This window comes from Marmota monax, unplaced genomic scaffold (assembly GCF_021218885.2).
Source record: "Marmota monax isolate L192 unplaced genomic scaffold, Marmota_monax_Labrador192_F-V1.1 WCK01_AAM20220418_F8-fsc00004, whole genome shotgun sequence".
Lineage (NCBI taxonomy): Eukaryota > Metazoa > Chordata > Mammalia > Rodentia > Sciuridae > Marmota > Marmota monax.
The window spans coordinates 7,390,773-7,406,077 of NW_026692881.1; positions in this window are offsets into that span (position 1 = coordinate 7,390,773).

Below are 15,305 nucleotides of genomic sequence, written 5' to 3' on the forward strand. Positions count from 1 at the left end.
AAAAATTATGTAACATTACAGAAGGCACTAAAAGAAAACAATTTTCTTAACAATTTACATTATCTTTAAGAGAATTATTAAATATAATGAAAAGGAAAGGTGAAAGTAAACAAACAGATCTGTTAACCTTCTTTTTTGTTTACATATTAAAACAATCCTCAACAGTTGTTTACCCAATTTAAATTAAACCATATAAATCACGTGAAAAAAAATATTTGGATCCATTTTATCATGAGCGCTCATCATATATGATATATGGACATACGTACATTCAAACATATAACACAAAACACAAGTGTGCACACATAATAGAATACATACAACACATAACATTATAGTAAAGGCCTTATAACTTTTTACAGGTGAAATCTCCATTGCAATGTTTAAAAACTCTATAGTCAAAAAATAGAACTGATCAGCAAAACATTAACCTAGGTCTGTATGAGCTCAAAAAACAAAATAGAACTTCATGATATGGCAAAGGGCAATAATAAAATAGATATTGAAAAAAGCATCCTGGTTCTGTTGCAGATGTAAGAATAGCCAAACTGGAGTTTTGGATATCAGTTGTTATGGATTTGAGCCAAATCATCTTCTTTTTGGTCTGTAGAAATCGCTTTAGTTAATCTTTCTGGAATCCAAATTGGCTGCTGTTCTCCCTGTGGAAACACATAAACAGACCCCCGACTCCAGACAATCACTGGGTCAGGACCTTGGTTAATCTTTCTGGAATCCAAATTGGTTGCTGTTCTCCCTGTGGAAACACACAAACAGACCCCCGACTCCAGACAATTACTGGGTCAGGACCTTTCCATTGTCCTGTTAGAATATCCTTCCAAAGTACCTTGGGCTTATGTACATTTTTTGGACACATATGCCTTTCCGCAGCACTAAGTCCTGATGAATCCAAATTTAAAAAGTTTAGAGTAAAAAGCGTTATTTTAAGTTTATCTTTGGGGAATATATACCCCTTCCCAATTCCTTCTTTTTGCTTTAATAAGTACATTTTAATAGTTTGATGAGCTCTTTCAACTATGCCTTGTCCCTGTGGATTGTATGGGATTCCTGTTATATGAGTAATGCCAAATGTTGAGCAAAATTGTTTAAAAGAGGTAGAAGTATAACCAGGGGCATTATCTGTTTTTAACTGTTTTGGAACACCCAGAGTGGCAAAATTTTGTAAGCAATGAGCTATAACATCTTTAGTTTTTTCTCCGGCATGAAGGGAGCCCATCAAAAATCCAGAAGAAGTATCAACTGTAACATGCAAATATTTTAATTTTCCAAATTGTGGGAAGTGTGTGACGTCCATCTGCCAAATATGGTTAGGTATCAATCCTCTAGGATTGACTCCAAGATTAACTTGTGGTAAAAAGGTCACACAATTTTGACATTGTTTTATTATTTGTCTAGCTTGTTCCTTAGTTATTTTAAAACGCTTTTGTAAAGTATTAGCATTGACATGGAACTTTTTATGAAAATTTATAGCTTCTTCTAGTGTAGAGAAAATATGTATGTCATGTGTAGTTTTATCTGCTAAATCATTGCCCAAACTAAGGGCTCCAGGCAATCCTGTATGTGCCCTGATATGTCCTATAAAGAATGGATCTTTTCTGTCCCAGATTAGACTTTGTATAGTGGAAAGCAAAGAGAAAACAGTAGAGGAAGGGGAAATCCTACCAGCATCTTCAAGAGATACTATAGCATTAACTACATACTGACTATCAGAAAATAAATTAAATACAGAATCTTTAAACATCACAAAAGCTTGTAAAACTGCATTAAGCTCTACCTTTTGAGCTGATTGTTTGGGTACTAAAAATGTAAAAGTTTGATCAGGGGTAACTACTGCTGCTGTACCATTATTTGACCCATCAGTGAATATATTTGGAGCATTCATGATAGATGTTTTTCTTGTCATTTTTGGAAAAATTACAGGATGCAATGACCAAAAAGACAATAAAGGATTAGATGGTAAGTGGTTATCAAATGAAACATTAGATTTGCACATGATTATTGCCCAAGTATTTAACTCATTAGCTAACTCATCAATTTGATTCATAGTATATGGAGTAATAATTTTATTGGGAGAAATTCCAAACACTCCCTTTGCTGCTTTTATTCCTTTGAGTATTAATTGTCCTACAGCCTCAGGATACCTAGTAAGAATAGTGTTAGGAGAATAAGATAAATGTATCCATAATAACGGACCTTCTTGCCAAAATACTCCTGTAGGAATATTTTTTGTTGGTAGTACAATAAATAATAAAGGCAAACTTATATCAATTCTATCCAAATGCATATTTTCCATATATGCTTCAATGATTTTTAATGCCTTTCTTGCTTCAGGCGTTAACATTCGGGGTGAATTTGGATCTGATGGACCTTTTAGGATATCAAATAAAGGTCCCAACTCTCCTGTTGGTATACCTAAATAAGGCCTTATCCAATTTATGTCTCCTAATAACTTTTGAAAGTCATTAAGTGATTTGAGTTGATCTACTCGTATTTGAATTTTTGGTGGACGGACCATGGTTGAGGATAATAGAACTCCTAAATAATTAATTGGAAAATTTAATTGTACTTTATCTATTGCTATCTCTAGGTTATAATTTTTTAATAAGTTTGTAAGTGTGGCATAACATTCTAGCAATGTGTTTTTATCTTTGTGTGCTAATAATACATCATCCATATAGTGAAATATTTGTAGTTCAGGATTTTGATTTCTAAGTGGCTGGATTACTTTGTTAACATAAATTTGACACATAGTTGGGCTGTTAGCCATCCCTTGAGGGAGTACTTTCCATTCATATCTCTGATCAGGACCTTCATGATTCAGTGCAGGGATAGTAAATGCAAAACGTGGACTATCCTCAGGATGAATTGGAATTGAAAAAAACAATCTTTAATATCTATAACTAAAACATACCAGGTTTTTGGCAAAGCAGACAACTGAGGAATCCTGATTGAGCAGGTCCCATAATAACCATCTCATTATTAATGGCTCTTAAATCTTGCAATAATCTCCATTTACCAGATTTCTTTTTGATGACAAAAATGGGAGTATTATGGGGAGATACAGAAGGTTGTATATGTCCTTCTGCTAATTGTTGTTTGACCAGGTCATGGGCTGCTTGTATCTTTTCTTTAGTCAGGGGCCACTGAGGAACCCATACTGGTCTTTCTGATTTCCAAGTAATTTTTGTTGTCTCAGTGGCCCTTTCTGAAAATCCAACCCATGTCTGTCTGTTCCTTGATCTATTTGTATTGGTGCTGCTATACCTTGTTCTTGTTTTTCTAATCTTTTTCCTTTCCTAAAACCTTGTCTAGTCATAATAGTGGGTGCATTTTGGTTGATGTTATTTGTTAATGTCAAACCTAATTGATCTAGGACATCTCGTCCCCATAAATTTATAGGAAGATGATCCAATACATATGGCTGTATAGTTCCTTCACATCCTTCAGGATCCTTCCAATCTAATACCATTGCACTTCTATGGGGATTAGTTGCCACTCCTAGGCCTTGAAGCGTTTGAGTGGCTTGTTGTAATGGCCAATGTTTTGGCCATTCTTGACGAGAGACGATGCTAAGGTCTGCACCTGTATCCAGTAGCCCATTAAATTCATGTCCTTGAATATTTAGTTTTAGCATGGGGCGAGAATCTAAATTTAAAGAAAGCATAGCCCAATCTACACCTGTGGAGCCTAATCCCTTGGGACCTCTTTCTACAGTACGACTGGAAAATTTATCATGTAGGCTGGGTATTATTAGTAACTGTGCTATTCTATCTCCTGGTGAAATTACTGATATACCCTTTGGAGAACTGGCTATAATTTTTATTTCACCTTCATAATCGGGATCAATTACCCCAGGACTTATCATAAGTCCTTTTAGAGTAGAAGAGCTGCGTCCCAATAATAAGCCTACTGTTCCTTTGGGAAGAGGTCCTTTCACCCCTGTGGGAATGATTTGAACTCCCATCTCTGGAGTTAATACTGCTCTGGCGGAGGCGCAGATGTCCAACCCTGCGCTCCCTCTGGTTTGTCTGATGAGGAATCTGATGGACAATGTGTCCTGGGCACTACCCTGATGGGGTTGCTGGGTTCCTCCAGTGCTCCGTATATTTGTGGTTTTGGGCCCCGGAGCATTGGGCCCCCCTGTCCATTTTTTGGCAATGGAGCCCGATGCCTTTCTCCACGATATCGTGGATAAACACCTGGTCCTTGTTCGTTTTTTGATAATGGAGTACCCTCTATGGTGGTTTGAGAATGGCATTCATTAGCCCAATGTCTCCCTCTACGGCATCGTGGGCAAATACCTGGTATTCTACTCCTTTGATACCTAGTTTTGTTAAACCCTCCTCCAATGGGGCAATTCCTTTTAAAATGTCCTGTTTGTTCACAATTGTAGCATGTTCTTGGCCTGGCATCTAAAGCCTGTTTTACTGCAGCTGCCACAATTTGCCCTTGTTCATTAATGTCTCTGGCATCTAAAGCCTGTTTTACTGCAGCTGCCACGACTTGCTCTTGTTCATTAATGTCTCTACATAATTTAATATATGTGTTTAAATCTTCATGTTTCCATGGTCTAATGATATCTCTGCACCAACGATTCGCTTGCTCATAAGCCAGGTGTTTTAGTAATGGCATTGCTTGTTCTGTATTCCCAAAAACTCTGGTAGCTGTTTGAATAAGCCTATCTACAAATTCAGCATAAGGTTCATTAGCTCCTTGTATTACCTTAGATAATTGACCTTGTAAAGTTTCCTTTAAGGTGCGATGAGCACGCTCAACAATGCCTTGTCCTTGAGGATTGTAAGGCAGACCATGAGTAAGTTGCACTCCCATGGTAGAACAAAAGGATGTAAATTGTCTGCCAGTATAAGCAGGTCCATTATCAGTCTTAAGGGATGCAGGAGCACCCCATGCTGCCCATGCTTCTAGGCAATGAGTAATAACATTACGTGCCTTCTCTCCCTACAAAGCAGAGGCATGAATAACTCCAGAGCACGTATCAACAGAAACATGTACATACTTGAGGTTACCAAAGTCAGGTATGTGCGTCACATCCATTTGCCAGACAACCAATGGCTTCAATCCCCGTGGGTTCACTCCATAAGTAGGGGGATGAAGAAATGTGACACAATGGGGACATTGTAATACTATCTGACTAACATCCGCTCTTGAAATGGAAAAACGCCTGCGCAGCGTTAAAGCATTAACATGGAAATTCTGGTGAAATAATTTAGCCCCCTCTAAGGAGGAAGCCAAGCATATCAACTGGCCTCTAGTGGCTGAGTCCGCACAGGCATTACCCTGTGATAACGGACCAGGAAGAGAGGTGTGAGCCTGGATGTGCATTGGATAAAAAGGAGCAGTGCGGCTACAGATAAGTTGTTGAAGCTGATTAAAGTAAGCAGATACATTATGGGCATTACTAATAGCTCCCACGGCCTCCAGGACTTTGAGTGCTTGTACCACATAAATGGAGTCCGAGATAAGATTAAAAGGAAAAGAACACTGTTTAAAAACCTCAATAACAATTTGCAGTTCAACCCATTGTGGATTACCAGGAGCAAATTGATGCTGAACAGGGGGAGAATCATTAATTACATAAGCTCCCATTCCAGACTTGGAACCATCAGTGAAAATATTAACAGCCCCCGGAATTGGATTGGGTGAAGTTACCTTAGGGAAAATGATGGGATGTTCTTTAACAAAATGGAGTAATGGATGGGAAGGGTAATGATTATCAATATCCCCTTGAAACGAGCAACATAGAATAGCCCAGTTGTCTAGAGTAGCACACAAAACATTAAGTTGAGCCTTAGTATAGGGTATAATAAGAGAAGAAGGTGATTGTTCGAACAATTGAATGCTTTGGTGGATCCCTTTAAGTGCTAACGCTGCAACAGCATCAGGATAGTATTCTAAAGATTTTCCTGGGGATATATGTGGGTGGATCCATAGTAAAGGCCCATCTTGCCACAGTACTCCAGTAGGCTGCCGCATAGTGGCAAGCACACATAACTGGAAAGGTTTATCACTCTGGAGCCTGCATAGAGTAGCATGTTGTATAGCTTCTTCTACTGTTATAAGGGCCGCCCTAGCCTCTTTGGTGAGGCTACGAGGAGAAGCAAGATCTGGATCACCCTTAAGGGTAGCATACAAAGGCTGGAGCACACCATTAGGAATATGTAAATATCCCCTTATCCAATTAATATCTCCCAGCAGTTTTTGAAAATCATTCAGAGTTTGGAGATCCTGAGTTCTTATGGTGATTTTTTGTGGTTTCAATTTGTCATACCCAATTATTGCTCCCAAATACTCAATAGAATTCCCCGTTTGAACCTTTTCAGGTGCGATATGTAGCCCATATTGAGCTAACAGCTTTACTAAGTCTTTATAGGCCTCATTAACTATCTGCTCTAACTTAGCGGCCAATAACACATCATCCATATAATGAATGATCTTGATGGAGGAATACTTATGTCTGAGAGGTGCGAGTGCCTTCCCCACATACATCTGGCACATCGTGGGACTATTAGCCATTCCCTGCGGCAACACCACCCACTCAAACCTAAGATCTGGCTCCTCGTGGTTACACGAGGGAAGGGTGAAAGCAAAATGTTGTGAGTCTTTAGGATGCAAAGGAATAGAAAAGAAACAGTCTTTAATGTCAATAGCAATAATATGCCAGCCCTGAGGAATAGAGGAGAGCAGAGGCAGCCCTCTTTGAATGGGCCCCATAAGTTGCATTTGAGCATTAACTGCTCGTAAATCATGTAGTAGGTGCCACTTTCCTGATTTTTTCCTAATAACAAATATGGGAGTATTCCATGGAGAAGTAGAAGGTTGGATGTGACCCAAGTCCAGTTGTTCTTTGATTAAATTATGGGCTGCTGCCAATTTAACTGAGGGAAGAGGCCACTGAGGCACCCAAACAGGCTCCTCGGTGAGCCATGTTATGGGTATTTGAGCCCCAGTGGCCCCTAGGAAAAACCCAGACCAAATCTGTTAAGCTTTTGATGACCTTGCACAGGATGCCTACGCCCCTGTAGGTGTTTTCCTAGTCCTAGACCTGGCCTATACCCCATATTTTGCATAATCTGTTGAGACACCGGGGAATAGTCATTACTAAGAGTGAACCCCATGTCTTTCATCAGATCACGACCCCATAAAGAGATAGGTAAATCAAGTACATAAGGCTGAAAAGTGCCATTGTGTCCTTCTGGGTCCTTCCAAGATAGATGTCTACAGCTGATTTGAGGGGCTTGGGCATATCCCAAACCTCTTAGTGATTGATCTGAGAGCTGCACCGGCCACCCCTTTGACCAGTCCTTTTGTGCAACTATACTACGATCTGCTCCAGTATCTAGCAATCCCAAAATTGATTTGCCTTCTATGGTTAAGTTTAAAGTAGGACGGTCATTCATATCTAAGGACAAATAAACAGAATTCCCTTCAGTAACTCCAATCTCATCACTTGTCCTTGAAAAGGAATCAGCAGGAAAGCGGGTATGCAGACTGGGTAGAATTAGCAATTGGGCAATCCGGTCTCCTGGGGAAATAGACACAATGCCCCTTGGAGCCTCCACCATAACCTTTATTGCCCCTATAGTATCAGGGCTAATGACTCCAGGAAAGACATGAAGACCTTGTAAAGTAGAGGATGCACGTCCAATTAGCAAACCTACAGTGCCAGGCTGTAAAGGCCCTTTGAACTCAGTTTCCACCAATTGGACTCCCATCTTAGGTGTTAATACGAGTCTGGAGGTGGAACAGAGGTCCAATCCCGCGGCACCTGTAGTGGCTCTCCGCGTCTCATGGGATGGCGTAGAGATGGCCATGTCTCGGGTTTGGGTGTGACATTCTCCATTGCCCCATATATTTGTGGGCCCTGGGGTCGGGGGCCCCTTCGGCCGTTTTTTGGCCCAGCTGAAATAGGCTGTCCATGGATGTCCCTCACTGATCTACACTCTTTTGCCCAATGCTTCCCCTTTTTACATTTTGGACACAGCCCTGGTTGACGAAGGCCATTGGAAGGGCCACCGTGAGGGGGTCCAGTAAAATTATCTTTTTTAGGACATTCACGTCTGAAATGACCGGGTTGACCACAATGGAAGCATGTTCCGGCACCAGGATTGCCCCCTTTTGCCATCCAAAGGACAGCAGCTGCAAGACCTGCATTAGTTAAAGGTCCTCCAATCTCTCTACACACTTTCATCCATGCTTCTATGCCCTTATTTTTATAAGGAGTGATTGCCGCTTTACATTCCTTGGTGCATTGCTCAAAGACCAATGGCTTGATAAGGGGCATGGCTCTATCAGAATCCCCAAAAATCTTTCCAGCGGCATCCACCATCCTTGCTACAAAATCTGAAAAGGGTTCTGTAGGGCCTTGTAGAATCTTGGTCAAATTACCAGACACCTCTCCTCTATTTGGAAGCGACTTCCATGCCCGAATGCAAATGTTGTTAATTTGATCATATGCCTCAAGAGGAAATCCTGTCTGTTGATTTGCAAATCTACCCTGTCCCAAGAGCATATCCTTGTCCCAATGGGGGTGTCCTGCCGCATGGTTTTGGGCGGCCTGCTCTATTGCGCCCTCTAGCACGAATGCTCTCCAGTCCAAATATTTACCCGGGGAAACGCAAGCCCGAACAAGGCTAGCCCAATCAGAGGGAGTCATACAGTATCTAGACAGACTCTCCACCTGAGTCAGCGTGAAGGCGGCATCCACCCCATAAGTGCGTACAGACTCCGCCAGGGTCTTCACAATTTTAAAATCTAAGGGTTCATGGACTCTTCCCCTGTTGTCATCCTGAAAAACCGGATAAGCAAGACCCATCTCAGCGTGAACAGCCCTCCATGTTTGGGCATGGAAAGCTCTCCCCGAAACGCCCCCGCCATACGGCGGTGGATCTGGGGGATCGCTTTTCTTGAGCCCTTGTTTATCTTTGTTCCCTTCTCCTATAGCTAAACTCCCTAGCTGACGAGACAGCCTCCCGAGCTCTTCCTCCTCATCCTCCTCCTCCTCTGACCCACTTTCGCATGGGGGTGTACGCAGCGTACTGAGATCTGGATACAACCGTCTCCTCCCCTGTCATGCTCCGCACACTCCCATCCTCCCGAGTCACTTCACTTTCTGCCGTCTCCGATTTTTCCTCATGCAATTGCTCTAAAACCTCCTGTCCTTTAGTAAGTGCTTCCTGACATCTGCCATCTGTAAGGCAACCATGGACCATTTTCCAAAGGGGTATCACCCCACCCTCTAATATGCCCTGCTCAGAAGCAAAGTCAAGATCTTTGCCTAATTTATCCCAACTAGGCACAGTAAGGCTGCCCGAAAATGCAAACCACGGTGCAGCGATATCTATCTTCTGTAAAAATCTCTGTAAAGTACTATGTTTCACTTCCAGTCCCTTGGAACGTAACAGGCCATCTAGGGCCAGGAGAAGCGGACTTGAAGATGCGGCACCCATGACACAACAACAAAGGAAGCACAAAAAAAAGAAAGCGAAAGTACACAGTGCAGCTGCAATAAAATGTAAGGCTCTCTCTTTCATTACAGAGGAGCTGCCCCGCTTTGGTCGCGGATCCCACTTACCAGGGACTAACCCCGCTTTGATCGCGGATCCCACTTACCTGGGACTAACCCCGCTTTGATCGCGGATCCCACTTACCTGGGACTAACCGGTGCACCACCCCTGACTGTTGAAAGTTCTGGTTCCCGGGTCTCGGCACCACTTGTCGCGACCCCTTGCCCGCAAGGAAGACACAACTCGGGAATCTTCTTTCAACAGTTTATTCAGGCCCTTGATATTTCTTCTTCTCTCTCTCGGATGCCCCTCCCAGCCTTAATAAAGCATCCCAAGCCCCAATGCAAAGCTGCCGTGTGGAGCTTTCTCACAGGGTGGTGAAAAATCATGTGCCAACTTTCCCAGATAAGAAGTTGTTTGTCACAGACCACAGCGGAGCCAGCATCATCTTGTAATGGCGACCATAGTCTGCAGAAACGGCAGAAGCGGCTCACCACAGTGTCTCACTAAGTTGCCCAGGCTGGCCTCCAACTTGTGTTACTCCTGCCTCGGCCTCCTGAGTTGCTGGGATTATAGACAAGTGCTACCACACCTGGTGAATTGTTACTTTTATCAGTCACTGACCCCATACCCAAACTTGGGAGCCTTAACTCTCAACAGGGTCCTATGTATTAGAAGGATGTTTTTACTCCCAATGAGATTTTGCTATACTCTTTTATCCCAGAATCAGGGGGGCATCCTTTGGACTCAAGAATTTAGATTCTCTTCCTTTTTCTCAGGAAAAAATGGTAAAAGGGTTTTTAATCTCAGCTTTATTTATACTGACATTGCTCTTTTTTTTATGATGAATTCCCTCCTATACCTGTTGCCTTTGGGAACTGATTTTCTTGACCCAGATAAATGTGATATTCCACAGAGTAGTTCCTAGTAAGTTGCTCAGTTTGAAAAAGAAAGCACAGATTTCTTTCCTTTTCTCCATATTTCTTATCCATCTCTCTCCTTCCCTGAATGAGATTTTGAGTAAAAACAAGAAAAATGATTGAGAATCTGTTGGCATAATAATATTTGAAGTTATGAGAGGTGGAAAAATGAAGGAGCTGAAATCTTGCACCTGCACCAAACCCTGGAGGACTAGATGGACCGTGTTCCTTGCCAACTTTTAAGTAGTCATGGTAATTTGCATGATTTTTGCTTCCTGTCGAAGTGCCAGGAAAGAATTTCTATAAGACTTGCTTTTCCTTAATGTTAGGTTTGGGTCAGTTTGACTTAAATGTGTAGCTTCCCCTAACCCTTAGAGTTTCTTAGGGATCAAAAAACAAAAGAAAACAACAACAACAACAACAACAACAACAGTTTTCTCTAATACCTCCACCACCCATCCCAAACACAAATGCTTGCTCTACTCCTCTCCATGCCATGAACTGTCTCCCACCTCTAATACAGTAGCAGTAAAGTTCTGTCAACATCTTTAACTTTGTGGAAGACTGATGTCTATGATCTCTATGAGTTATTTGAGGATGCCCATTCTAATTGTTACATTCTTTATAGACAATTCAAAATAGGACTTAGAAAGGAAAAGATAAGATGTCAGCAATACATGCCCATGTACAACAAACTCACAGAAACCTTTGCTCTCTCCAACTGACAATAAAAGCAGATGATATCTCTTGAGGAGGAAACACAGTTTTGTATATTTGTAGATGTTGTTTATGACTTCCATTTTATTCTTTGTGACTATGCCATGTCTTTCTGCTGAAATTATCTCCTTTTGATGATAATACAGACATCATTATTGTAATTCACATTTTTGAAAGCAAGCTGTGTGCAAGATTCTGTGTTAAAGTACTTTTTTACACATTATTTCACTTAATCCTTTTTTAACCCTGTGAGGTAGATACTATTCCTTCAGTTTTATAAAAATCAATTCTAAGATTACTGAATATTGAGAAGAGTCTGATTTTTTTAAAAAATGTTCCTGACTCTATGAAGATGTTCTATCCCATACATAGTTTTTGTGATTTATCTTGATTTGATCAACTGTAGCTCTTAATTCTTTTTCTTTCTGTATTATTCAGCTTTCAATTGCTATGACAAAATACCTGATATAATCAACTTAAAGGAAGAAATATTTATTTTGGCTCATACTTTCAGAATTTTTCAGTCCATGGTTAATGGGCTCTATTGTTTCTGGGTGAGGCAGAATATCATGGTGGGGAACATGTGGTAGAGCAAAAACTCCTCACCTCATTGTAGCTGGGAAGAAAAGAGAGAGGGAGAAAGGCCCTGGGGACAAAATTTACTCTTCAAAGTAACACCCCCAGTGAGTCCTCTCCTCCAATGAGGCACCACATCCCAAAGGTTTCGCTACCTCTCAATAGTGTCATTGGTTGGGAACCAAACTTTCAACCCACGAGCTCTTGGGGATTTTTAGTCAGCTTTTCATCACTGTGAACAAAATACTTGCTATAGACTCACTTTAAAAATTGATTTTGGCCATAATCAGCTGACACCATTGCTTTGGGCCTGACGGGAGGCCAAGAATCATGGGAGAAGGGCATAGCAGAGTAAAGCTGCTCAGCTCAGGTGGGCTGGGAAGTAGAGAGCAAGAAAGAATGGGGAGTGGTTTGAGGAAGGCTAGGCACAAGATATTCCTTTCCAGAATGTGCTCCCAGTAACCTACTTCCTTCAACTAGGCCCCTCCTTCTACAATTTCCATCACCTTCCAATAATATCATCAAATTGTTAATCCATCAACGGGTTAATAATTCATTGATGAGGTCAGAGCCCTTAAAATCCAATTGCTTCCCAAGAGTCTCATCTTTGAATATTGCCAAATCGGGGACCAAGCTTTCAACACGTGAACATTTGGGGAATATTTCAGATCCAAACCATAACACTTACTAAACAATAGTGCCGAATAGTGCTTAGTAAGCTGATTCTTGTAAGCCTAGAACCCCTCCAAGAGAAGAGGGGGGAGAGGAAGAGGAGGAGGAGGAGAAGAGGAAGAAGAAGAGGAGAAGGGGGAATCTTTAAACTGTCAAATGGAAGCAAAACAACAAAACAAGAAGCGAAAATTCAACACCTTATTCAATAGCAATCATGCTGTAGTTTCATCAGGCAGCCTTTCTATTAAGGCTGTGACGGTCAAGTGGAGAAGGAATCGATTGTCCCTTTGGATGATCTCACCTCCCAGACTAAGCACAGTTCTAAATTGAAAATAAATTCAAAGGAAACATTAACCAAAGTCGTTGTCTTAATCTGAGGCTCAACCAAAGAAAACAGAGGGAAAAACTCTTCTTAAGGAGTGATGCATATCGATTTCCAACCTGGTACTGTCCTTAAAGAACCTTAAGTATAATAAATTTGACTGGCTGACATCAGAGCTTCATCTTCATGCAAGCTGCTGTATTTCTACCAAGACATATTAAACAGTATCAGCCAGAGAAGGGACCTTTAAAAATCATCTGAAACAACTTCCTTAGGGATCTGGACATTTAGGTACTAAAAAGTCATAAGGCAAATCTGACAAAACTAGAGAGAGCTAAGCCAACCCCAACACCTGAATTATTGACTAGTTGTGTGGTTCCCGACTGTGTGCCCATGAGACAGAGACTTCTTCTCTTTCATTCACAGATGTTGAATTAAAACCCTCTCCTTTGTGCTGCTCTGTGTCATAATACATATAAACTTGATTGGCAGGGGGGAGTACTAGGGACTGAACTCAGAGGCATTTAACCTCTGAGCCATATCCCCAGCCCTATTTTGTATTTTACTTAGAAACAGAGTCTCACCGAGTTGCTTAGTGCCTTGCTTTTGCTGAGGCTGGCTTTGAACTCACGATTCTTCTGCCTCAGCCTCTCAAGCTGCTGGGATCACAGAGGCGTGCCACGGCGCCTGGCAAAACTTGATTTTTGAACTCCTAAGTTCTTTTGGAATTAGATTGATAATTTTATCTACACCAGGCTGCCTTTTAACTTTTTTTTAATTTTTATTTTTGACCTGTCTCTTAATTTTCTTTGCCTCTAATTTCTTCACTGTTCTACCGTCTGATGCCTCCCTATCTGGAGTGAGCCAATAGTCTTGAAATCTTGACTCCCTGGCAGATCTTCCCCTATACCCCACTCCTAGGGCATAATCCTGGTTGAGAGTCCAAGAGGAATCAGATCACACAGTTAAGAGGTATGTGAGCTTCTGTGTAGTAAGGGAGAGAGAATTCTCGGTTTTGATTCCTCACATCATTCTTTTTCATCTTTCCAATAAACAAGTAATTTTTATAGCAGTGGAGTGTAAACAGGCTTGTGACAAGGGTTCAGAGCACCAGGGCTGTTTATGTGTACGTGAGCTTGTACAGTGTCACGTGTAGGAGTGATAATTGGATATCTCCTGACTCAGAGGTTATTATGCCCTCTAATGTGATGGAGTAAACCTACCTGTGATAAATGAGATTAGTAGCATCAAATACCAGCTAAAATTACAGACTTTTGGCTCAGCGCATCCTGGGTGATGAAGGATTTGAAGATTACCAGTTTTGTGACCTTTTAGCAAATTATTTAATTTCCCTGAGACAAAGTTTATTCATGTTGAAAATCCTTACTAACTTAATTCTTGGTCTGAGTATGATGTAATTATGGATGTAAGTGAAGAGATCATGGTGTTTTAAAAACACATCTGCAAATGATCTGATATACCTCCCATCAAGACAGGGACTATTAAATTCCCTCCCCTTGAACTTAAACAGACTGTGGCAAAGTGACAATGGGAGGTTTCTGAGATTGGAAAGGCTACACAACTTCTGTTGGTTTCTCCTTGGCCATCCACTTTGGGAATCTCTAACTATTAAGTGTCAAGTTTAACTAACTCAAGGACCCAATTTGGAGATATTTAAGAGAAAGCAGAATGCCTGGGCTTCAGCTGGACAATCCCCCAGTTGTTGAGTCTTCTAGCCCAGGTATCTCATGATTGAAGAGGTGTGCAAGATGAACCCAGCCTTGGCTATTGTCTACTTGCAGCTGTGTGAGGAATCCTAAGCATGAACCACCTCACTGAGCTTAGCCTATTCTCACAACTTCAAGATAATAATGATATATTAGGCCAATATCATTATTATTTATAGAGCAACAGACACCAAAAGAGAGCTCAACACCCAAGGATTATTCTTAATATCTCATATATCAAATTCATTTAATCTTTATAAATGTATTACTTGTCCCATGCTACATGTTGGATGGTTAATGTACAGAGAAGTTAAATGTATCATCTAGTTCTCTTTTTTTCCCTATAAAAAAATCCCTCAAATCTAGTTGTGTAAAATCATAATTCTGCAGATCTGCACCTGGCGTGGCTGATCTTGGCTGGCTGCCTTCATGCACATGCAATCACCTGTGGCCCACCAAAGGCTGGGGAGTCTGTGATGGCCACATTCACATTCCCGACCATCAATTCCTCATCTGGAGTGGGAGGACTTGCTTATGTCTTCCTTCATTCTCTAGAAGGCTGATTTGGGCTTTGGCAGCATTCCAGGAACATGAAGAAAGCATTCGGGGTTCCTGAGGCCTAACTTTGGGTATGGTACAATGACACTTCTGCCTTATTTTGTTCATCAGAGCAACTCACAAGACCAGACCAGATTTAAGGGGTGAGGAATTAGTATCTGTCTCTAGGTAAATCCCATTGCAAAGCTGAGGGTGCAAGGAAAGAGATTCTTGGGGCCATTTTGAAGTAATAGGCCACATTAGAAACTCACTATTGTTACACAGGTCATAA